We start from the raw sequence: 26,828 nt of genomic DNA on the forward strand, positions 1-26,828 counted from the left end.
TGTTCTCCAGACCCTTCACCAGCCTCGTTGCCCTCCTCTGGACACGCTCCAGCAATTCAATGTCTTTCTTGTAGTGAGGGGCCCAAAACTGAACACAGTACTCCAGGTGCGGCCTCACCAGTGCCGGGTACAGGGGCACGATCACTTCCCTACTGCTGCTGGCCACACTATGCCTGATACAAGCCAGGATGCTGTTGGCCTTCTTGACCACCTGGGCACACTGCTGGCTCATGTTCAGCCCACTGTCAACCAACACCCAAAAATCCTTTTCCGTCAGGCAGCTTTCCAGCCACTCCTCCCCAAGCCTGCAGTGTTGCATGGGGTTGTTGTGACCCAAGCGCAGGACCTGGCATTTGGGCTTGCTGAAACTCATACAGTTGGCCTGGGCCCATTGATACAGTCTGTCCAGATCCCTCTGCAGAGCCTTCCTACCCTTGAGCAGATCGACACTCCTGCCCAGCTTAGTGTCATCTGCAAATTTATTGAGGGAGCACTCAATCCCCTCATCCAGATCATTGATAAAGATGTTAAACAAGACCATGGTAAATAGTACCATGAAAGCCGAAAAGGTTAGTTATTGAAAACAGAAGAAAAAAATGTCTAGAATGCAAAGTGCTTGTTTTCTTCTCTGCAACTCATTGGTTCCCCATAACCATGTCTATCTTAAGTGGCACTGTACCAAACCATTTGAACATTTCGAAAGTTTGATGTTAGTGGACTATGCTTAAGTTACAAGTTCTTTGTGGCAGAGAACTTCTCAAGTTACGCATGTTGCCTCACAAAACCAGCCCCATACCCAGCCAAAGATCAAAGTCATAAAATCTCTACGCACAAATTTAAGGCTGAGGGAGGAAGCTGGGCTTGTTTAGCCTGAAGAAGAGCAGACTGACAGAAGATCTTATAAATGCCTATGAATATCTTAATGGTGGGTGTCAAGAGGATGGGGCCAGACTCTTTTCAGTGGCACCCAGCAACAGGACAAGGGGCAATGGGCACAAACTGAGGCATAGGAAGTTCCAGCTGAACATGAAGAAAAACTTCTTCACTCTGAGGGTGACAGAGCCCTGGAACTGGTTGCCCAGAGAGGCTGTGGATTCTCCTTCTCTGGGGATATTCAAAACCTGCCTGGATGAGGTCCTGTGCAACCTGCTCTAGGTGACTCTGCTGTGGCATGGGGGTTGGACTAGATGATCCTCAGAGGTCTCAGAGGTCTCTACCATTCTGTGATTCTGTGTGAAATTAAAAAAAAAAAAATAGTCCCAAAAATGTGTTTTGAGGAATACGAATAGACGGATTTTCATCTAGACATTTCCATGCTGATGCCATTATTAATGCTACTTAAAATGAAAAAGGAACCTAAAATATCAAGTCCAACCAACAGCAGAGGAACTCAACAGCTTCTTAACTAAAGATCAGACATGAACAATGTCTAATCCAATCAGTATCAATATTATCCCAGCTCCCCATGCCTTTCAAGAGATTTCTTCCTCACCGACGCACACAGTAGGGCAACAGCATACAGAAAACACATTAAACACTGTGTTCTCTGTCAGTTCTGTGCTTCAGAGTCATCCTGATTGAAGTGCAGCCACATTGTGTTGGCTATGAAGACCCAGCGGGGAAATCACGCTGCCTTGCAGGCAATTGTGTTAAAATTTTACTGTGTCTATACACTGATGTAAACTGATTGATTACTGAAAACGGGTAGAGTTTATCCCTTTAAAGAACAAATGAGCATTCAATTTCCTTTGGAAAAAAATACAAGAGATAAGGCAGAACTCTGATTTTGAAAACCATATTCACTTCCCTGCTCCTCCCCACTAGCCTATTTTATTTGATCCAAAATTTATAAAATATGGTTGAAGAGCCCTTTTCAGAGCATTACTAGTATGACAAAAAAACCCCTCAAAACCAGTGATCAAAACAAGTAATTGGTTCTCAAGACTGATTCTTGCCTGGAATGCTGCTGAAGAAACAGCTCTCTCAACTTTAAAAATACTGCAAAAGTCAGAAGGGCAATTAAATGCTCTGTTTCCGTGGCCTTGCATTTATCATATCAGGTCAGAATGTGATGACTCACTAGCATGCAAAGCTAGCTCTGGTAACTCTGCAGCTTCAACTAAATACAACCTCCATGATGTCTCAAGAAAAGTTCACAGAACTTTTCAAATTTCCAACTTTTCCAGTTAGTAAGCAGCAAATTTGAAAGAGGCAAGCAAGAAAGCAGATGCCTTTCCAGAAGGACAGATGCATAGCATTCAGTTTCACAGAATTACGAAACTTAACAGTTTAGCAATTCAACAGACACATTCATACTCTATGGGATTCTAACAAACAGATTTTTTTAAGGCTTCACAATGAGAAATAAAGAAAGCTCAAAGAGCAATAAAACAAATGGCATTGACTAAAAACTTTATTTCCTATGCCATCAACAAGGCATTCTAGAGATTCATGATCATCCCACCAATACAGGGTGTAACTTTATTTATTTTGAATCCCACGTGTATGTAGAATCAAAGGTTCCTTTCCAAGAACGTGCACACCACTCCACTTTCAAATCATGCTGTCTTCTCAATCCTGAACCAGGCTTGAAACTCCAGAGAACACTCTTATCTGTGGTGCATTTAATTCTTTACCGCACAGCTCCTGACAAGGCAAACTGGAAGACCAGTTAACACCAGTTTCTGAAGAGAGGGATGGGGGAGACCCCCAAAAAACTAGCAACAACGCTGATTCCCACTGACCTTCAAATGAGCTTATCTGTTACACAACCAGAGGCAATATCCCTTGCTTGAGAAGTTATTCCATGGTTAGAAAGTCAGGAGACTCTCAAAGGAGTATTTAGTGTTATGCTCTATTTTGATCAGCAATGCTCCCGACAACTGCATATTGCTGGAAAAGGGAAACACCAGATCCTATTTTGAAAAAAGAAAAGAACAAACTGTAATAGGATGAATGTGGAGGACAAACTGTTTGTATCCAGTCTATCAGCACACAACTTAAAGGACAACATTTTAATGTAGTTACAAACCAAAGCCAAAACTGTAGAAAGTTACAGACTTCTTGCAGCAATTCTACAATCTCATTTGGATCATGCAGTACTTGATCAAGTGTACTTCATTCTAGAAAGACATACTACTTCTATTCACAAAACCACCAATTTTCCAGTAATTTTCAGCTAAGTAGAAAACACACCCTTGGCTTGATAATGGAGCTATCTATACAGAGGCTTACTGCACAACAGTGTGAAAACAGAGCTTCTCATCAATCTATTAACTGGAGAAAAGGAAACATTACTGATGAAGCTGGTTACAAATCAAGCATAGGTTCAATTTCCAGCCTTGCTCTTGATCTCCTGAATGCTCTTGGGCAAGTCTTCTGTTCCTTGTCTGTGTTTAATTACTGAATTTTATCTGTTTTACCTGCATTGGGAAAGCTGTGCAGACATCATAGAACACTGGAGGATTTGTACACTTTAATTCATTTGGTTGACCACCATAAACAGTATCAGTTTTAGCACGTCTGCCATAGTTCCGTAACCACCATCTCTACCACATTCATAAGCGATATAAAAAAGCATTTTTTTTAAATGAGGCTTGGACTCCTCTGCACTTCACCATACTTAATCTTTCTCTCTGCCTTCCATCCACCTCTGTTAGAAACATAAGCACTATGCAGTATGGCAAGTCTACTGCCATCTACTCAGCTGTAACTACCTTCCAACAGAAAAGGCTAGTGTGTTGCTTCTGAATTCAGCCATTAACTTTGATCTTTTGTTAGAATTGTACCAATCCCATCTACAGCACTTAAATTTTATGAAGTGCTTCAGGGGCATCTGTTAGCCCCAGCAAAGGGCCATGGGACAAACAACCAAAAATTGCACTACATGATCTTTGCAACTAGTTTCAGTAATAGTTCTGAAAACCAGTTTGATGGGTTTTTTTTTTGATGGCTGAACTCATTTACATATTAAGACTACGATGATTATGAGTTATAATCAACAGAGCATTTGTCATCAGTTGCTGGTTAGCTGCTGCAACAGTTCTAAGACAAGCTGAGCAAAAGAGATTTTAAAAGCTGTATTTATACTGCTGCTTCATGCTTGTTGACATGCCTACATTTTATCTCCTTCCCCTTAAAGCCAAAATAGAAAGACACGAGAACACTGCGGCATGCGCGTGATTCCTACTCCTGAAAGCACCAGAAGTGTAGAACACATACAAATCCTATGTACAGCACAGGAGAAAACCCTTATTTGACAATTCTTAAGCCAGTTAACTAGGCTAAAGGTCATGGAAAGGTTTAACTGCACTTTTAAGAAAAGTAACTGAGGATCTTGGGAGCCCAGTACACAACATACAATGAAGAACTCATTTTAATAAGCATACACCCTATAACAGCCATCCAAAATTACAGTGTGTGCAACAACCTGTATTTCAAATATTATTTCAATTCTTAACAGGACAAATGCATAGGGGACCTCTGTGGTTAAGCCATCTGTACTGCTGGACAGCGAGAATAGCATGTAATTCTTGCAGCAGTCAATGTCCCAAACCGCAAAAACATTCATTTCCAAGGAACAAAAACAACCCTTCCACCTCTGCCGCAGGCAAAGTTGGTAAAAAACAAATATGTCAAAACTTCTGCACCCAAGGCTGTACAGTCTTACGGAAACTCTTAAGACAGAATATGGAATAAGTATGTATCAGCTTTCTACACTTACAAATAGATGCTATGCAGAAACAAGACCACGTAGGTAGGGTACTAGTAGCCGTAAATTAATCAAAGAAACCAGTTCTACAGCACCAAGCGATCCCTCTCGTTCAGCTCTAAATCTTTTGGAGGCTTAGACATTTAATATGTAGCCTAAGGCTCCTTCCAAACACTCAGGGAAGGAAGTTATTCCACATGCTGTCACCGTTTTGCACGTTCTCCCCATTTTTCTTGGCTTAGCTAAAAGGGAGAGAGCAGCTGATGTCGGCAGGAAGCTCACGTGCCAGGACACACAAACACTACTGGAGCCATAAAGACCCAAGAAAGAAGCTAAAAAGGAGAGAGGTTCAGTCATGGAAGAGACAGGAAGGCAATCAAGAGTTTAGGCAAACCTGTCTCCTAAAATCAAGCACAACTGAAAAACTCAGTCTGACACCTTGCTAGGCAAGAAGGGAATACGGCATGTACAAATCCCACAGAAGCATTTCAGACTTTTAATGAAATTCTTCTATAGTTAGCAAGAAAAAAAATCAGAAGTTTCTTTCTTAAATATTCTAAGCTCTGCATTCTGGACCCTGGCCCTTTTTATTGGCAGCTGCTGCTGCTGCAGAGAATCTGAAATCATCAACTTCAAAAGGTGGATTAAATGTTGACCTTCCTGTACCAACTGCACATACTCAATCTGAGCTAAACTTGCCAGATACGGTCCTCCAAAGAATAGAGAGCTATTGCTTTCATCCTTAAAACACATTATTGTAGATAAGGTGAATTCCAAGTGTAATTACTAAATTATAGAACATTCTTGCTGCAACACAGAGGTAGGTGGTAGTAGTTTGTAGAGTGCAGCACTAAAAAAAATCAGGACTCCTCAGTATCACTCCCACATATACCCCCTTAGTGAACTTGAACAGGTGCTTCAGCCCAATGATTTGTAAAAATCATTCCATCCACTACAAACATAGCCTTCCTTCTGCTGCTAATTATCTCAAAGGGCTGTCATGACGCCTACTCATGCTTGAGCAAAGCACTTGAAGATCTTCCAGCAGAAGGCTTCACGATGCTCCCAGCTTTTTATTCCTGACACAGCTTTCTCCTCTCTGTGAATCAGGGAGGGAGCACAGGTCAGTGAGCTGTCAACAAATGGCTAGTCAGTGATGACTGGTTTACAGTGCTACTTTAAGAGGAAAACATACTCCTTCCCCAAATTCAATCCCATTCCTCTAACCCTCCAACTCAAACAATTTGACAGTAATTTCCCTTTCCAAACTGTGAAAGAAAGTGTTCTGGTTATCAAGTAAGGAGGATTTATTTCCATTTTATCTGATTTTAGGTAGAATCAATGTCTGAAATTCAGGGGGAGACAGCAGAGTTATTTTAAAGCACTAAGAATATCCCACATTTATACACACTGTGTGCAGCAGATGTCAGGCAATTTTTGTACATTTTACTCTTTAACTGCCTATATTTTAAATTGTTTACATGGTCACACCAAGCATAAACCAGGGCAAAGGAATCCACGCCACACTAGTATCCCATATTATGAAATATATTTGGTACCAGTTTCATTTATACATGCTAAGTATTATCTTGCATATCACTGCTGAATACTAGAAGACAGCTGGGATCTCAGTGATGTATTTGCCACCAGACTAAAGTAGAAGGGGGCTGTTCATCCAACAATGTATCTACTAGAAGAGATATGGCTATAGCCACAAATATGGGGGGGGGGGGGGGGTTGGGGGGGTGTTTATGTAAATAAATTATGTAAGTTTAAAGGACATCTAGTTTAGCAGCAGCAAGCTGGAAATGGTCCACAGAAAAATATTTTTTCAAAGTTTTAAGTAGGTTTAGAAAACATATAAAGTTTGTTATTCTAATCTAGGAGAGGAACTGGGAAGGCAGTGAGATACAGAATAAAACAACGGTCCAACCAGTAAATGCTTTTATGAGAGCGTGAAGATCATTAATCTTAGCCACTAGAGAAAGGACACACTAAAGAAATCAGAGCAGGTCAGGCTTTGGGCTCTTCATTGATGGGGAAGGGAACGCAGCGACAATGCAGAGAGAAACATGCTCTGAAGATACTGGAGCACACTACAGAAGCTGCAGAATTGCTTGCAAGAGGTGATCTTTAATAGCAGTTGGATAACAATTCCCCAGGTATGGCTTTTGTGCAGTTAATTCCTGCCTCGGCGGAGGAGTTTCATATGTGTGTCTTAAAATTGAAGACCGAAAAAAAAAAGAGCTCCATGGACTGAACTCCCCACACCACTTCACTGAAAATCTTAATTACAAGGGTGTGGGGTTGCTTGTGTTTAATGCTTTGTTCTACACAAAACATTTTTAAGAACTCTTCCAGTAACATAATACTCACATCACTGTTTCTGTTGTCCTCCTGAACCAGATGAACTTAGTAGCTTTATCAAATACTAATCCTCAAACATTGCTAAATAAACTGCTAGCTACCTCCTTTTTTTTTTTTAAATAAACAAGCAGCAAGTTTTTTGAAGATCTTGTATTTTCTGGATCGTGTAGGGTTCCCCCCAATAATGACAGGGTCTTAGGAAGACAAGAGATTTACTTCAGACTGTTGGTTTTGTTTGGCAGCCTACAGTTTTTAAATAACAACGTTAGCAGTAACAAAAAAATATAGCACTGATTATATACCATTTCATCTCTGTTCGCCTGAATTTGTTCACTTCCCTTGGTCAAGAGATACCAAAGGATTTTTCCAAAGAGAGCACGCTCTGAACAAGTCCAGCAAAGGTGCTTTATACAAATTATGAAATTTAGGATTTGTTTAGATTGTCTGGGATGGCAATAAAGGGTTTTAAAACTCTCCAACAGCACACTCCGAACTTCCTCATTGTTGGTTTATCCTGTTTCTAGTTGTATTATCTACTTAAGTAAAAAATCTTCACATACCAGAAAAGCCAAATGATTGGATTCAGTATGCATAATACAGTGCAATTCCACCTCTGCAGAGGCTCAAAGCAAGATATATGTGTTCAAGATCACTTTGCTATGGACACGTTATTTTAAACAAGGGTTCCTCCAACTTTTTTGTCTTTTCCCACAGACCACCCATTAAGCATGGCCCATGAACTCCCCCGCTGATGCATAAGGCAATGGCGCTCTCAGCCTGTCCTTAATACTGCTGCAGCAAACACCGAAACAGAGTATTTCATCTTCTTTTAACACAGTTTAGCAGCTGGAAAGGAGAACAGCCAAGCCCATACAAGCAGCCAAAACAACACAGACCACCAAGCAGCACAGAGAACATATTTAGAGATCTGCTGAAAAACTAAACAAAAAACAGAGTATCAGCCATGATGTGGGGACACTTACACCAAGTTGCCGAGACACTCATTAGGTAAGACTTGCAGCACTTCACCGCTTTATTTAGAGAGGAACACAGAATCACTAGAACATAAAGCAATCTTCGACTAGTCTGTTTTGTTAGAGGAAATTTCTAAACATTATTGCAAAACTGGCTCTTGGCAACCTCTCCCTGTGCAATGCACAACTGGTGTTCAGCCAAACAGTTGTGAGGGCTGCAGCCTCATACAATCCTGACTAGCTAAAGCTAAACAGACAGTATCTCTGCAGCCTGGACCCCTACCTCTTCTGGACTTCAAGTTCTCACCTGAGCATTTTATAGAGGTTAAAATATACATGGGATTTTCCCAAAAGCAGATGTATATTGTTCACAACAATTTACTTATTCTTCTGACGAATCTGCTGCTATTTGCTACTCAAGTATCACAATGCACATGACCGCTTAAATGCAAATATACTGTCTATTGGGGATTAGGGCATTTTGGCTCCAGACAGACACCACCAACAAGGCTTTGAATATGACTGCTTTTAAAATGGCTGTTAAGCTAAGCATCTTCCAATTTCAAAAGTCAACTTTTGAGTTTGGTAGTGGCTGAAGATTAGAACCTGCACTGAACTCCAAAGGAGGTTAAACCGATAAATCCATCAAACTTTAGTGATCATGGACAAAGCTCCCAAGGTCCAGTCTAAATGTAGACAGTAAACCCCACAAGTAAGATGAAAACTTATCCACTCTAAGGACAACTGGGCATAAGTACGTCACAGGTTTGCACTGGGATATTTGAGTCCAACACTGTGTCCAAATGGAGGAACTAGATAGCAGAGGGAGACCTATTACAGATGCATGGGTGATCTACTGACCTGCACCACAGCCAGCCTCCAAACCTCCTCTACATTAAGAACAGTGTGATACAAGGAAGGCTGTCACAGGCCTCACAGACCAGCTGCTGTCTCAGGACATAATGAGCTAACTTCTCCAGATCCATCACAGACTACCGCAGTGGATGCTCACCTCCTTCAGCTACACAAAGCTATGGTCTTTACGCTGCTGTCCATAAGAGTGAAAGATGCTGTAAGCACTTACAATTTGTAACCCTGGGTCCAAAAAACTGTGTGGGCAACCTTTAATGACAAATTACTTGCACTGAGGAGTACTGTTTTATAGTGTCTCTCACGCAAATGCCTGCAGTGGCCCTACCTCAGCCAGAAACTTTGTTCACCAGTCTCTGAGGACCATGTTCTGAGGCAAGTCACTCAGCAAGTCACCAAGAAGGTACTGCCATAAAAATACAGCTGCTGATGGCACACACATTCATGTCAAGGGCAGGTCCATGGCCCTTTTATAAGAATACACTGGCATCTCTATTGCAGCACCAGTCGAACCGTTTGCTGAATAAACACTCAGCCTTGTGTTACCCGCAGCTGTTCAGACACTGAAGAACAAATACTTTACCTCTCTCCTCAGCCTGTTACACGTCGTGGCTGGTTAACTGAAACACAAATTTGTTTATTGCCTGCTCAGACAGCATGTTTTCACTGACCTATTCTAATGTGGAACTTAGGAAATGAATGGCTTCAATTTGATATGAGCAGTGGTGTTCACGTGCACAGTGCTAGCAAAGTCCACCCCGTTACCATCTCTTTGCAACATGGTGGATCGTGCATGAACTCCTTATTGGATTGTGTTTCTATGTCGGACCCAGAGAGCCAAGTTAGGAATGGATGTTCATGGGATGGTGGTACTGATAAGGAACCTGGCAGACAAGGATTTGATTTCCATTCTACCAGACCATCCTGTTCAAGTATCGCTCCTCTTTGCAGAGATTCTGTAATACCAAATACTTTCATTCTCTTGTCAGTGAGAAGGTTTCATATTTTTATTAAGGATTCTTTAAAGTACAAACTTGTATTTTGTCTAATACCATAGGATACTAGTTTCAATTCCATAACAGCATTTACCGTATTCAAACCATACTGGAGCCATCTGTCAGTTGACTCATGACAGTTATCTTTTTGAGAATTAGTATGGCACTCTGCTTGTACCCAGAAAAATTGGAAACAGCCCGTCCATTGAGATTTCTGATATTTTCCGATTTAAGAATAAGCCGCAGTGGCAATGAAGTAGTCTCTTACATAGTATTGCTGTTTGGCTTTGCCAAAATGGGTAAGTACAAAAGAAGTGCTTAAAAATAGGGATGGTGGATGTGGCAGAAAAAAAAAAAACATACTTGGATGTTTCACATTCTGTGATGCAGAGTACATGGCAATAATTTTGCTGTTGTTATTTTAAATGCAATAGGTATGAATTTCCCCCCATTCCCACGTTATGCTCAGCAGAGTTTTTAAATTGCAGAGGAAACTGAAGATTTGTCCTACTTCTGCATAACCTGTTTTAGAAGAATACAGACAAAGGGGTGACTTCCTTTAACATCTAAACATGACTTTTGTTGTGAATAACAGTTCAGGTCAATCCATGAATGGGGAAAAAAAACCCTGCAGTGTCCCCTTTTTAGATCCTGGATGCCAATGAGAGCAAGGTTCTTTTCTGGGGATTTTTTGTGGTTTATTTTATTCCTCCTTGGTTTGGCAGACAGCTGTCTGGCCAATAATAGTAGATTATGCAGCAATGATGGTTCCAAACTTTTTAATGAATAAAATAGTGGTTCTACAGCATTTGGAAAATTTGGCTTGCAAGTTTTCTCCAGGATTTGAACAAAGGTATGCTTGTTTCTGATGTGAATGGTTTCCAACTTCTAGTTCCGGTTCTAGATGTTACATTAACTCCAAAAGACGCAAATCTTAAGAAAGCTGGAAAAAGACATTTTACTTCTATCTCCACCAAACATATGATATGTACCCTTGAAAATGTAATAAATTTATAAAATGCAGAAAATTACTCAGAAATAACATGCGCTGGATTCAGCTGCTGGCAAATGTTATTCATTGGAACAAAACTGTAGTCATGTCAGATGTGGAAGACTCTAACCCAAGTTCCATAATTTGACGTGATTTTCTTCTAACAGTTAACAATCTTCCCAAATAAAACCATCTTGTTAAAGGGAACCTACCACATGATACTGGGCTTTAGAGGGTGTGAAGTTGAGAGTTTTTAGTGCCAAGCTGTGGACAGAATTGTCATTTTTCTGCAAGTCTCATGACTGTCTTCCAGTCAAATATTTAAGTTTTTTTGAGAGAGCTTGTTAGGAAGGAGAGCAAAGAGAAGATGGGCTGAAAAGGATTATTTAAGATAATGAAATCTGTAATACTGTGCTTGCATTTATATCACTGATAATACTTAACCTGCCTCCTCTAATGCAGCAAATAAATACAGTAATCTGCTCCAAGTTTTGTAAATCACTCCTTGCTGGAGATGATTCTGCTTTAGCCAAGAACATTGTTTAACCTGAATTCATTCCTTATGGCTCCTTTTGTCTCTCTAAGGTCAGTGTTTGTCCTGCAAGTTATCTGGAGCATTTGTTCTGCCAGAACTACATGAAGGAAGCTTTTCTGCTATCTTCTTTATAATTATTATTCTATAAATCTAATTGGTTTTCAATATTGTGGAGGTAAAGACACGGAGCTTCTGATAATTTAGCTTTTTCTCAAACATATGTTCAAAAATGATGGATTTGCTGGAAGAGAGAGCATGTTCAGTATTTCACTAACTTTTCTTTCATTTTTGTCAGAAGTTGGTCAAGGATCAGGAAAAAAAAAAATCTGACTTGCTTTATTTTTGGGTTAAAATGATCACAGTACATTACAAATTGAGTTGAAGATTCAACTCTTCCAAAGTCTGAAGTGTTAAGTAAAACTGAACTGAATACAGCTGTTTTGATGAACTGATTTCATGTGTCTTTGGTGGTCAGTGTATGATATTTATGGATATAATGGAATAGGATCCTATGCTGTTTGGGCATGCCTGCACTCTGCTGTTAATGCAAATTAACACCAGCATTGTCTTCAATGGTATAGCAGTTCACATACTGGCAAAGCACGTGGTTAGCTCAAATTGATCTGTGTGAGTAAGGTAGGTAAGTATTGCTCATTAACTGATGATACTCTTGCTTTAGAGGGTAGACCACATTCTGTTATCATTATCAGGTGTACAGGACTCGCTCATAATTCTGCTGTATTGCAAATCAGTGAAGATCACGAACTGGCAAAAATTGCCCCTTCCTTTTCCTAAGTGTGCAAAGGGTCCCTAACAGACAGTGATAAAGTAGAAGTGCTAGTCTAGCTGGAGAAACATGAATTAATCATCTGAGCTATTTGTCCCTCCAAAATGTGGAATCTCAGGACATTTTCAAAAAAAAAAAAAACAGTTGTCACTTCCAAACCTCCAGAATAAAAGAGGCTCTCCACATTTGAACCTTTGTTGATAATATTCAAAAGAAAGCAGACTGTATCAATCTCCTTGCACTTATTTTTATAGGCTGGCAGTTTGTGTGCGCAAGAAGGGAAATCCGTTTTGGAATTCAGCCGCAGAATGCCTAATTTACTTTCTTGGGAAAGGTTTCGAGTCTAGATAATTATTAAAACTGAAGAAAATCTGAGAGAGAACGGAAATTTGGGGCCTTAAAGATGAGTTACATAGGAGCTGTTTAACCTTTCTGGTTCTGTTTGTTTTGCAGCTAACTACTTTCTGTACAATCTCATGGTTATTAATTGGTCACTCTCCTCATTGTCTGTTGAATTATGGTGTCTGCAGAATTGTGTGATATGTTATGTATGTGATAGTGTGACATGTAACCAGGGATAAAGGTCCCAAAAAGAAGACTAAAACAATATTAAAGAAGTGGTGATGTTCTGGACTGAGGGAAGGTTGTAAAACTACAAAAGGCAGAGCAGCTGGAGGGGTTCCCCAAACTCCAGGGCACTGCATGGTGTAGTACACATTCCCCTAATAAATGCAATATTCCAAGCCAAACCATAAACTCTCTGCAAACTGAGATCCAGCTACACTGTGTTAGGAGAGATCTTGATTTAAATATGCCCTTTGTATTGGGCTGGGTCAGATGTGTTTTGTTCTGCCTGAAAATGCGTCTAGCTGAATTCCTCCTCCCCGTTCCCACCCAACCCCAGTTGCACGTTGCTCCTCATCCCCCGGTTTCCTACTACCTCACAGATGTTGCAGTGCCCTGAAATCTGTCAGCATGATTGCACACATACTTGCTTTCCTTGAGCCGATCCTGTCAAAAGGATCTTGGATTACAAAGGCAAGCAGATAAAAAAAGTACTAAGGCAAATTCTTTGCCCAGCTCAGCTGCAGCCGGAATATTGTCTGGTTTCAGACTTGCAGAGCACTGTCTCTGTGATGCTGTCTTGTACATGTGATGTTCAGGGGAAGAAACTCTATAGGTGGTTTTGTGCTTAAAAAAAAAATAATACAGTGGCACACACAGGTCTGCTTTACTTGTACACTTTAAACTTAGACCTAGTCATCCACAAACACACAAAACTTAAGATTTAAAAATATTTTCATGTAGAGCTACAACAAACTATTAGTCATTTTTTATTTTTGAAGTTAGGCTTATTTACTTGTTGCAATGTTCATGTGAGTCTCAGTAACATCCTACATGGGTATAAGACATTAACTGTCTATAATGCATATGCAAGAGAAGCTGCCACATCATCAAATACTCTCATACTACAGAAACACAAAGTAGGAGCAGTACTAGGAAAGTATGGCACACCTCAACTTCAGCAGCAGGTTGAAGCAAAAAAACATATTATTCTTTTCTTCCCAGTTCACTTCAAGACTTAATTCTTCAGTTTTCTTTTACCTATGGTTTCCCCACCTGTATAAACAGCAAAGCCTAGTTATTGTTTTAACCAAACACTTATCTGCCAATTTAACCCACACACTTACATGCAAAGTAGAAGGGCTGTTTTTCCTACATAGTAAAGATGGAGGTCTTGCTTAAAAAAATATATACATTTTGTTTTGCCCCAATGTAAGCTTTATGTGGATAATTAAAAAAACAACCACACAAAAGACACCTTACATTTCATTAGTGAATTGCAAGAAAATTGAACATGATGGCTACATCCACCTAGCCTTTGAAGCACTCTCTGGAAGAGTTAAACTAGAGGAAAAATCTACCTTCTCTAAAAACTGGATGTAAACTAGACCACAAAAGCACCTGCTTCTTATGAAAAACAGCCTTCTTCAAAAACAGCCAACCAACAAAAAAACCCCAAACACATACCAAACAAGTGCTAAGCTGAAGCACAGTTGACTGAAGCCCTTCACTTTTATACTAAACTTAGGCACCTCACTCTGTAACTAAATACTTGCTCAGAGCTAGGGCAACCTTCACTTTCTACTTACAGAAAGCATTGTAACATTACAATAAAAGCAGTACAAAGTGCAAACATACAACTCCTTTATCAAGCTCATCTACTGCAGAAATTAACTAAAGACCATGCTAATAAAGATGAAGATTCCTTTATCCTTTAAAAATGGGACCTAAAATCCAGAACTCCCTGCTCATGTCAGTCTTCTACTCATTATCACATGCAATATGGGTCATCCTTGTCATCAACAGACTCTACCCAGGCGATAAAAAGTAACTCACTTTTGAGGACTATTGAGGGGTTTTTCTCTCCTTTGCTGTGACAAATACTTGCAACTTTGAGCAGCACTGTGTGATACACATTATTGACTTAATAGGAATGAGATTCAAAACCACTGACTCATTTTATAAAAGTCACTAAGCAGCCAACAACTAGAAGTCATTCTCATCCATCCATTACTTCTCAATAATTGCACCATGAAGCTCAGAAGTGAGAGGATGCACTTTATTTCCTCTACATTATCAATAGGTGAAAAACATTAACTTTCTTATGTTTTACTTGGTGGAAGTTACGGCATCTCTGAAGAATGTGCTCCACTGATTACAGCACTATGTTGTTACCTTTATAAAACCCTAGAATGCAAACTATGTTTATATATACACGTACATATACACACACCTCTCTCTATATATACACTTAATAAGGCAACAAGACTTGATATCAAATGACACCAAATACTTCTAAAGGTTACTTAAGTTGAAGCTTTCATACTAAAAACTTCGTCTCATGCAGTAATTGTCCGAGGACACCACAGAAGAGGACAACATCAAAGGAGAAAACATTTATCTAGTCCAGCAGAACAGTTAATCCATACATCTAACCCTCTATCACATCATTCTATAAATGCAAACACACGCTCCATTTCTGTGTTGCTTAGAATATTGCCCAAGATGCTATTCTTGTCACTAATGAGGTGCAGCACAAACAAGCATGCAGACTTGCAAAACTAACACACTGAGTTTAGATTTAGCTGCATCCAGCTCTGGAGTACTTAGCACAGGAAAGACATGGACCAGTGGGATCAGGTCCAGAGGAGGGCCACAAAAACAGTCAGAGGGAAGGAACACCTCTCCTGTGAGGACAGGCTGAGAGAGCTGGGGCTGCTCCCCCTGGAGAAGAGAAGAATCCGGGAAGACCTTATGGCAGCCTTCCAGTACCTGAAGGGGGCTTGTAAAAAGGATGGGGAGAAACAAGGACAGGTAGCTTGGGAGGAATACAGAGAAATCATCCAAGTAGCCAGGGAGCAAGTTAGGAAAGCTAAAGCCCTGACAGAATTAAATCTGGCCAGGGATGTCAAAGGGAACAAGAAAGCCTTCTATAGGTATGTCAGTGACAGAAGGAAGGCTAGGGAAAATGTGGGCCCTTCTCCGGAAGGAAGTTGGAGACCTGGTTACCCGGGACATGGAGAAAGCTGAGGTGCTTAACGACTTTTTTGCCTCAGTCTTCAACAGCAACTGCTCTAGCCACACCGCCCAAGTTGCAGAAGGCAAAGATGGGGACTGGGAGAATGAAGAATCGCCCACTGTAGGAGAAGACCAGGTTCGAGACTGCCTGAAGAACCTGAAGGTGCACAAGTCCATGGGTCCTGAAGAGATGCACCCGCAGGTCCTGAGGGAACTGGCGGACAAAGCTGCCAAACCACTCTCCATTATATTTGAGAGGTCGTGGTGGTCTGGGGAGGTCCCCACTGACTGGAGAAGGGGCAACATCACCCCCATTATTAAAAAGGGATAAAAGGAAGACCCGGGGAACTACAGGCCAGTCAGCCTCACCTCCGTGCTTGGCAAGATGATGGAGCAGATCCTCCTGGAAACCATGCTAAGGCACATGGATAACAAGGAGGTGATTGGGGACAGCCAACATGGCTTCATCAAGGGCAAGTCCTGCCTGATCAACTTGGTAATGCAGGTTGGCGGGGACGAGATCGCAGAAAGAAGTCCCAAGGCCATCAAAAGGGACTTCAGGGCACTGGGGCGACTGGTTGAGGGATCAGGGGTGCAGGTGGTGTTTTCCTCCATCCCTTCAGTGACAGGGAACAGCACTGAAAGGGGCAGGAAAACTCACCTGGTCAACAGGTGGCTCAGCAACTGGTGCCATCAGTCAAATATTGGCTTCTTTGATCATGGGGAGGTGTACACAGCACCGGAACTGCTGATGACAGGTTCATCGCAGTTATCTCAAAGGGGAAAAAGGATTCTTGGCCATGAGCTGGCAGGGCTCATTGAGAGGGCTTTAAACTAGGTTCGAAGGGGGAAGGGGACATCGCCCAGCTCACTAGGGACGAGCCCAGGCTTGGTGTGCCAGGGTCAGAGGTGAGATTGACAGCCCAGCTCAATTGTGTCTATACCAACGCACGTAGCATGGGCAATAAACAGGAGGAGCTGGAAGCCATTATACAGCAGGACGGCTACGACTTGGTCGCCATCACAGAAACGTGGTGGGACAGCTTGCATGACTGGAATGCTGTCATAGATGGCTACAGACTCTTTAGGAAAGACAGACCAACAAGGAGAGGTGGGGGAGTTGCTCTATATGTGAGGGAGCAATTGGAATGCATTGAGCTTGGCCCAGGGGCAAATGAGGAACGAGTTGAAAGCTTGTGGGTTAGAATTAAGGGACAGGCTCACACGAGTGACATTACGGTGGGTGTGTACTACAGGCCACCTGACCAGGAGGAGAAGGTTGATGAGGCCTTCTACAGGCAGCTGCAAGCAGCCTCACAGTCACAGGCCCTGGTTCTCATGGGGGACTTCAACCACCCTGACATCAGCTGGGAAGACCACACAGCTAGGCAGGCGCAATCCAGGAGGTTCCTGCAGAGCATAGATGATAATGTTCCGATGCAAGTGGTGGAGGAACCAACAAGGAAAGGCTCTCTGCTGGACCTTGTATTAACAAACAAGGAGAGACTGGTTGAGGATGTGAAGGTTGGAGGTAGACTCAGCTGCAGTGACCGTGAAATGGTTGAGTTCAGGATCCTGCATGGAGGAAGCAGGGCAATAAGCAGGATCAAAACCTTGGACCTCAAGAGGGCTAACTTTGGCCTCTTCAAGGAGCTACTGGCAGAAATCCCGTGGGCCAGGGCTCTCGAAGGCAGGGGCGTCCATGAGTGCTGGTCACTCTTTAAACGTCACTTCCTCCATGCTCAGGAGCAATGCATCCCCCTGAGAAAGAAATCGAGCAAAGGAGGCAGGAGACCTGCATGGTTGAACAAGGAGCTTCTAGCGGAGATCAGACAGAAGAGAAAGGTCCATGGAATGTGGAAGGAGGGAAAGGACACTTGGGAAGAATACAGAAATGTGGTCATGCAGGGATGCAACGAGGAAGGCCAAGGCTCACCTGGAATTGAAGCTGGCAAGGGATGTCAAAAACAACAAGAAGGGCTTCTTCAACTACATCAGCAGCAAAAGGAAGGCTAGGGACAATGTGGGGCCGCTGCTGAATGAGGCGGGTGTCCTGGTGACGGAGGATGCGGAGAAGGCAGAGCTACTGAATGCCTTCTTTGCTTCAGTCCTCAGTGCTAAGACTGGCCCTCAGGAATCCCAGGCCCCGGAGGTACGAGAAGAAGCCTACAAAGAGGACGACTTTCACTTGGTCGAGGAGCACTGTGTGAGGGATCACTTAAGCAATCTGGACGTCCACAAATCCATGGGCCCCGATGGAATGCACCCACGAGTGCTGAGGGAGCTGGCGGATGTCATTGCTGAGCCACTCTCCATCATCTTTGAGAGGTCCTGGAGGACAGGAGAGGTGCCCGAGGACTGGAGAAAGGCCAATGTCACTCCAGTCTTCAAAAAGGGCAAGAAGGAGGACCCAGGGAACTACAGGCCGGTCAGCCTCACCTCCATCCCACGAAAGGTGATGGAGCAGCTTATCCTGGAGGTCATCAACAAGCAAGTGGAGGAAAAGAACGTAATCAGGAGTCGTCAGCATGGATTCACCAAGGGGAAATCATGCCTGACCAATCTGATAGCTTTCTACGATGGCATGACTGGCTGGGTAGACGAAGGGAGAGCCGTGGACGTTGTCTACCTCGACTTCAGCAAGGCTTTCGACACAGTCTCCCATGATATCCTCTTAGGGAAGCTCAGGAAGTGTGGGCTGGATGAGTGGTCGGTGGGGTGGATTGAGAACTGGCTGAATGGCAGAACTCAGAGGGTAGTCTTCAGCGGCGCTGAGTCTTGTGGGAGGCCGGTAACTAGTGGTGTCCCTCAGGGGTCAGTACTGGGCCCAGTCTTGTTCAACTTCTTCATCAGTGACCTGGATGAAGAGTTAGAATGTACCCTCAGCAAGTTTGCTGATGACACAAAACTGGGAGGTGTGGTGGATACACCAGAAGGCTCTGCTGCCATTCAGCGTGACCTGGATAGGCTGGAGAGTTGGGCAGAGAGGAACCTGATGAGGTTCAACAAGGGCAAGTGCAGGATCCTGCACCTGGGGAGGAACAACCCCATGCATCAGTACAGGCTTGGGGTGGACCTGCTGGAGAGCAGCTGTGCGGAGAGGGACCTGGGTGTCCTGGTGGACGACAGGTTAACCATGAGCCAGCAGTGTGCCCTGGCTGCCAAGAAGGCCAATGGCATTCTGGGGTGCATTAAGAGGAATGTGGCCAGCAGGTCGAGGGAGGTTCTCCTTCCCCTCTACACTGCCCTAGTGAGGCCTCATGTGGAGTACTCTGTCCAGTTCTGGGCTCCCCAGTTCAAGAAAGATGAAGAGCTACTGGAGAGTCCAGCGGAGGGCTACAAGGATGGTGGGGGGACTGGAGCATCTCTCCTACGAGGAGAGGCTGGGGGGAGCTGGGCTTGTTCAGCCTGAAGAAGAGAAGGCTGCGAGGGGACCTAATTTATGCTTATAAATAACTCAAGGGTGGGTGTCAGGAGGATGGGGCCAAGCTCTTTTCAGTGGTGTCCAGTGACAGGCCAAGGGGCAATGGGCACAAACTGAAGCACAGGAAGTTCCGTCTGAACATGAGGAAGAATTTCTTCCCTCTGAGGGTGACGGAGCACTGGAACAAGCTGCGCAGGGAGGTTGTGGAGTCTCCTTCTCTGGAGATATTCAAGACCCGCCTGGACAAGGTCCTGCGCAGCCTGCTGTAGGTGACCCTGCTTCGGCAGGAGGGTTGGACTAGATGGCCCACAGAGGTCCCTTCCAACCCCTAACATTCTGCAATTCTGTGATTCTGTATCCTTCTATGATGGGGTTACAGCGTTGGTGGACAGAGGACGGGGAACTGACATCATCTACCTGGACTTGTGCAAGACATTTGACACTGTCCCACATGCTGTCCTTGTCTCTAAATTGGAAGGACATGGATTTGACAGATGGATCATTCGTTAGGTAAGGAACTGGCTCAATGGACGCACTCAGAGAGTTACAGTCAATGGCTCGATGTCCAGGTGGAGACCAGTGACCAGCTGTATGCCTCAGGGGTCGGTGCTGTTCAGTATCTCTGTCGGCGACATGGAGAGCGTGACTGAGTGCACCCTCAGCAAGTTTGCTGACAACACCAAACTGTGTGGTGTGATTGACAGGCTGGAGGGAAGGGATGCTATTCAGAGGGACCTTGACAAGCTGGAGAAGTGTGAACATAGGCTGGGCCTGTGTGAACCTCATGAAGTTCAACAAGGCCAAGTACAAGGTCCTGCACGTGGGTCGGGGCAATCTCAAACACAAGTACAGGCTGGGCAGAGAGTGGCTCGAGAGCAGCCCTCAGGAGAAGGACTTGGGTTACTGATGGATGAGAAGCTCAATATGAGCCGGCAATGTGCACTTGCAGCCCAGAAAGCCAACTGTATCCTGGGCTGCATCAAGAGAAGCATGGCCAGCAGGTTGAGGGAAGGGATTCTGCCCCTTTACTCCGCTCTCGTGAGACCCCACCTGGAGTACTGTGTCCAGCTCTGAAGCCCCCAACATAACAAGCACATGGATGTGTTGGAGCGGGTCCAGAGAAGGGCCACAAAAATAGTCAGAGGGAAGGAACACCTCTGCTATGAGGACGGGCTGAGGGAGTTGGGGCTGTTCAGCCTGGAGAAGAGAAGGCTCCGGGGTGACCTCAGAGCAGCCTTCCAGTACCTGAAGGGGCCTACAGGAAGGATGGAGATGGATTTTTCACAAGGGTGTGTAGTGACAGGACAAGGGGGAATGGCTGTAAACTAATAGAGAGCAGATTTAGGTTGGATATTAGGAAGAAATTCTTCACCATGAGGGTAGTGAAACACTGGAACAAGTTGCCCAGAGAAGCTGTGGATGCCCCCTCCCTGGAAGTGTTCAAGGCCAGGTTGGATGGGGCTTTGAGCAACCTACTTAGTGGAAGGTGTCCCTGCCCATGGCAGGCAGAATGGAACTAGATGATCTGTAAGATCCCTTCCAACCCAAACCATTCTATGATTCAACGATTTTATTTATTAAAAAAAAAAAATCACAGCAAAAAAAAGAACACAGAGAATAAAACATCATAGGCTCTTCATCTGAATTGAATGGAAATAGGGAAACATGTGGCATTATCCTTCCTTCAAAGCTGAGTATGTTAGACCTATCAAATCCCTGATCTTGCAGTACCACAGTTTTATTAGACTAGAGAAAAATTTATTTAAATCATATTTTACCCTATATCATAAAGCAGCCTCTCTCTCTTCCTCCTCACTGATGCAGGTATTTATTAATAACATGTTTGATGAGAGAGGGGAGAGGAGAAAGAAGAAAAAAATAAATTAAAAAAATAATTGAGCAAGGAAAAGACATCCCACAAAACAAAAGGTAACTAAGGAGGCTACTTTCAGCCCAGCCCTATAATCTAGTTTACTACATGGCCACACATTTTTGTGTGGTCACTGGATGGGGTATGGCATGGAATCTGGATGGTGCTTAAACTAAAACCACTGGAGAAGACACTCCCTTCGAAACTCAGTCTCTCCCTAATCTACCCCAGGTGTTGCAAACAAATTCCTTTTCACTTCTCCAGGATTTAGGAAGCAACAAGAGAGTCACTTGTTGAGTTCAATTTAAGTATCAACTCAGCCTCCAGGGAAGAGAAAAAAACATTAAAATCTAAACAGTAAGCTGCAGATACACTAAAGTCAGGGCTATTTGGGGTCTGCATGTAAACTTTTGTGTACTATTCAAATAAAGACTTTATTGCTAATGCCAATTTTACAACTGTATAGAAAGACGTGCTTTGAGGTTGCCAATAGATAAGCTTCAGGAATTCTTGCTTTTTTAACATGAGTTTACAGCTGTCAGAACTAGAAAGTTGCATGCCATTTCTGCAACCGGGAAGCATTCTGAAATCATTACTGCTTTGCCGATGAATCGCTGAAGCCAGTGCCACAGGTGGAGTTGACAATGGACTATCTATATTATCCAACAAAGAGTCTGACCGTACATTTGGCACATGCTCAGCTGAATGTGGGAGAAAGGGGGAGGCAGAGAATGCTATCTGCTGTACATCAATCAATTTGTTAAAGTTTTGGGATCATTCCAGCAAAAATTATCCTCTTAGGAATAAGCAATATTTATGATAGGACTTTGAATAAATTACGACTCCATGTTTCAAAGTCTTTCCAAACAAAGATAATAAAACACACTCACTGCTGGCCACATCTACAACAACTGACCTGACAACTGACATCATACAGATCAATAACCACAAAAAAACTTACTGTTTTTTTTTCCAGCCATCTTACCTTCCTGATTAATGCCAAAGTTTTGAAATTGAACTTGGATAGCTTAAAAAGTTAAATTTTCATTGAAAGAAATGCTGCCAAGCACACTAAGCAAACACAACTTAAATATGGTAATCTACTCCCAGTGTCCTGCTGATGTTTAAATAGGAAAGTAACCCTGCAAAGTCCATTCCTTTTTATAAACAATCAACATTAGTTCAGACTTCATAATAACAAACTGGTGCTACAGTTTCTTTTTGCAATCCTAAGTGTGCGCGCATAACGCTTACCCATCTCTTACTGTGCTTGACTGCTCTATTCTTGCACACAAACACTTCAGTTTAAAAAAAGTCACTGAAACTCCAGTTCTTGGTGAAAACAGGGATGTTTTTGTAAAATTCAGTATATTGTTTCTGCCTCACAATAAAGTGGCAGGCAAGTTATACAGGAGAAAGCATTGCATGCAGCTGTAATTCAGAGCTCAGCAGCTGACAAGTTATATTTTTATCCCTGCAACCTCTCCACATGCCCACTGATGACCAAGCCTCCATAAACCACGCAAAGGCTTTTCATTAGCACTGGTACAGCCTCTCAACTGTTATGAAGCTTTACTGAACCAATGATGAGTTCCTGTCAACACAGTGGTTTGCAACAGCAACAACAGTCATGAGAGACCTGAAGACATTTTAGCTTCCAATACTGACCAAGATTTTATTTACAAAAATAAACTAAAAAAAAACAACCCCAAAAACAAAACTGCTTCTAGAGTCTCAAAATGAGCATAGGAAAGAATGTGTAAAGCAGCTTCCTCACAACTAATGGCCAGGGAACTAAACAGCTGGAGAATTTAGCAGTAACTAAAAAAGAACAGCAGAATTTGCAAGTAAAAGAACAAATTCCTTCCCCGTATTATACTGGTTTAAGTGTACCCATCCTGCAGTGCGGGCTCCTAAGCACATCATTGTTTTTCCTGTGGTCCATTTAAACAAGCCCCCCCACCTACCTCTGGCTCCTTGCCAATCAAGGGCCAGAAACGTGTCTGGAAGACACTCTTGCCATGTGACCTGAAACGTTCTCATAGGCTCTTGGCAATATGTTAAGAGAAGGAATACCTAGAAGAAGGCATCCTCCCTCAGAAACTACCATTTGTGGACAAGAACATCCTAACAGGCTGTCAACAAGCATACGGACAGGTGTCCCGTTATAAACAACCATGATAACGAATCAGTTTATATCAAGCTGTGACCAGCAGATGGTCATATTCAGTAACACGAGCTTGTTACACAGTCCCAGTCCCTACAGTACAAAATGGGTTCTGAGGCCATACTGAGAAAGGACTACAATAAAGTATTCCAGAACAGATCTTCGTGGAGCAACCATTCCAAAATACAAGCACCCTTTGGGAAGCAGTTGTTGAATACCTGTGAGAATATGAATCCAAAACCTATCCCAAACAAAGCAAGTTTTGTTACCCTACAAAAGCCTTTTAATCTGCACAAGGTGATACTAACACGTCCCAAGAACATTCCTCAAAGTTGGGCACTGCAGTACATCTTCTTTAAAAATAAAACTTTCTCCTGTGTCCCTGCAACAGACTCCACAGGAAAAGCACAAAGCAGCACACCAGAATCTCTACCTGTATCTACCAAGTGCCTTCTGGATGGGCACAGCTGCTTTTACACAGGCATTTTACATACATAATAGCATCAGTGTCAAGGAGCAAGTATGGCGTGGAGGACTGACTCAGTTGTATTGAGAACTTCAGAGTACTCCACATCCTCCCTCACTGCACACAGACTTCCTCAGGGGAAAAAAAAAAAAACTAAAAAAAACTCAAACAATACAAAAAAAACAAAAAACACACAACAAAAAAAGCTCAGAATAACTAGGCAAGAGGCCAATGCTTACAAAAATCCCATAGCCGTGTTCAGAGAAAACAAGTCACTGGCATCATTCCCCACATGCAAGAAGCTCTGGGCTGGTGGAATTCTGCCTCTGAGGACCAGTGCCAGATGTGCTCTATCTCCAGATGCCAGGAGTTCCACCCTCTGGGTATCAGCAACCAGAGTTATTTTCCATGAGCTGTAATTACTGTAGCAGGATGGAGAAGGGCTGGATGTGTCAAGGTGGTCATCCCCCAAAGTAAATGAATCCTAGATCACTTAAATCTTTTGCAGCTAACAATGAAGACCTTATGTTAGACCACATAAGTTGAGAGATAATATGGAACAGAGGTCACAAGTGTAAAGTACTTCTAGCTGTTCATCTTCGGTGCACTAGGCTGAATGCCAAGCAGCAATCCTCAGACAGAGGCTGAGCTGCAGCTTCTGCAGTTTTACCAGAAAGTCATGGGCAGGTAATGTTAGAACCACATGCTAAGGGGACAGCAGACAGCCTCTTCAAACTGCCAGAAATAGGAGGATGGTTTGGGGCTGTTGTTTTGGTTTGGTGTTTTATTTTTTCCTCCCATTCAACGATGCTGCCTCATCATCCTACTTAGAGAAGTAATCCAGCAAGTTTTCAAGAGCTGTCTTGACCACTGTTTTTAATTACCCACCTACAGACATTCCAGCCTTCAACAATCTTGGTTCTTGGGGGAGGGGGGGCGAGACAATGACACAACACAAAGCAAGCAGGTAAAAGGAAAAACAATACACAAGCTCCCTACCTAGGAGAGCTTTCAAGCTGAGAAGAAATACTGCCAATACAGAAGGAGGATACAACACACAGAAATTGTAAAATAAAGACTGCAAAAGGTATGGAAAGTGGTGATGAAAGATCATAGATTTAGGTGCACAAAATTGATGAGGCATATGCTTTTGATTAATAAAATATACATCACCCTACCTTTTCAGGGTTACTTTACCTGCCACTCTGTTAGTCTGCAGCTTCATTTCTCTCTAATGAAATACCAGTCTTTGAGAGAGGAATACAGCAGAGTCAAACAAAGCAGGTTTATTACTACAACGTTATTTTAAAAGCGTATGTATAGGAAAAATTACTGTGGGTGCTTCTTGTGTGAAACACTGCAAGATTCATTCAGAGAGACCATTTATGTATCACTGTCATGTTTTCTCAGATGAAAAGTTGGAGTTCGCAGACTTCAGGGCATGCTTCAGTAACACCACCAAAAACAAATTCAGGTACACTGAATTCCAGTCCCACATGTAGCAACTGTGAAACTTTCCTTCTTAAAATTACGTACCAAGATCTAACTTCAGGAGTTAAAGTCTACATAAAAAGCAGGGTGGGTTTTTTTTCGGAAACGGAAGCCTATTCAATAACACAACCATTAGAATGAAAGGAAAAATACAGAGTAGGAGAAACTGGTTAACCAAGCATTTAAGCACCTAAGAACATACATGCATATTATACATACATTCATAGATACGCTTATGTGGAATACCCTCCCCCTCCCTCCCCCCACCAAATATCTCACATGCTTCCACACATACATACTTCAGCATAAACCAGCCAAGACCCTGTAAGAGATTACTTCTCCCTTCATCGGCAATTCTGTGAAGTACGAGCAAATCTGTCTCTGCTCCAGGGAACGGAGTGGTCTGGTAGCACATTTAAACTCTGAATAACTACCAGTCACTAAGTAAAATCCAGGCATTTTTCAGTTCTCCGGCTCACGCAAAACGGCTTCACTTTCCACAAATGTCTTGAAAGCTATTTAAAACACTAAAATTTGCAAACAGCAGAACGACCTCAACATAAACGGGCATCTAACATGGGGATTTTGTCACAACCACCCAGGATTCCTTGAAGTAGAAGGATTAGCACCCCCCAATCCTGACAAACATGTTGTTTTCTGTTGCTTTAATAGAAGAAGGAAAGTTCAAAAGTAGACAGGATAATTTCATGGCCAACTCTCTGCCCTTTAAATGTAAATTAAAAATCTCCCTAGCTGAGCATTTAATTTCTCAGTTGCAGCCAGATGTGATGGTAATGATGAGTGGAATGACCACAGCCTTGAAAACATTTCAGACAGAAAATTAGTCTCAACCTATATCACATTTTTGCCCACAAACTGGCTGTGAGCAGGCAGCAACTCCTCTGAAAATACTAACCATCTGTAGAACTTGTTTGTCAAAGTTGATGAGGCAAGTAAGACCTAGCAACAGACTGTTAATATACTCACCAAGTGTCAAGCACGCCACTCGAAGTTCAAATGGTATGGATTAGTTCTGCACGCAAGCTACAGAACTCACTTCAGTTTTCCATATGCAACTCTTACAGAACACCTGCAGATAATGGTTTATTGACTGCAAATATCATCCTTTACTCACTTAAATTTTTGCTGGCGTGTATGCATTTCTCCCAGTTTCACCGTTAGCTATAATGTTCACAGAAACTAAGTTTTAAACTTGCTTAAGAGATTATTTACTCCGTTCCAAAAAGCCCCTAGGAATATTCCCCAACTCTTTACAGGGTGCATGGTTCATTCCAGTATTTGCCATACCTGAGTTTTGCAATTGAAAAATTCACCTTTTTAATGGCATCATAGAAAACCTTCTCCTCCTGTGCACAGATTTCCAAAGTCACAGCTGACGCTAAGTGTAGTGGGGTTTTGTGGCTCAGGGTGGGGTGGGTGTTGAAGAAAGATTAGATGAGATGAAAATACAGGTTCATACAGGTTTTCAGGGCAGGTAAAAGGGAAAGACTTGCAAATGATTCAAGTTCAACTTATTGAGGCTTCACTATAGTTTCGCCTGCATTAGCCACACCCTACCTAACTCTCACTATGCAGCT

The 26,828-nt window shown here is 42.7% G+C and overlaps 1 protein-coding gene across 5 annotated transcripts in view; it reads right to left on the bottom strand.

Moving 5' to 3' along the window:
- The window catches only part of LRP5 (LDL receptor related protein 5), a 192,271-nt gene that overhangs the window by 156,290 nt on the left and 9,153 nt on the right, over positions 1–26,828 (bottom strand). The window contains exon 1 of one of the 5 annotated variants that reach the window (XM_075425035.1): positions 2,745–2,763. The exons of the other annotated variants lie outside the window; for them this stretch is intronic. The gene's annotated coding sequence lies outside the window, so the exon portion shown is untranslated. Of the gene's footprint in view, positions 1–2,744; positions 2,764–26,828 lie in introns of those variants that run through there. 5 annotated transcript variants of the gene reach the window in all.

The sequence above is a fragment of the Opisthocomus hoazin genome, chromosome 7 (assembly GCF_030867145.1).
Source record: "Opisthocomus hoazin isolate bOpiHoa1 chromosome 7, bOpiHoa1.hap1, whole genome shotgun sequence".
NCBI classification, from domain to species: domain Eukaryota; kingdom Metazoa; phylum Chordata; class Aves; order Opisthocomiformes; family Opisthocomidae; genus Opisthocomus; species Opisthocomus hoazin.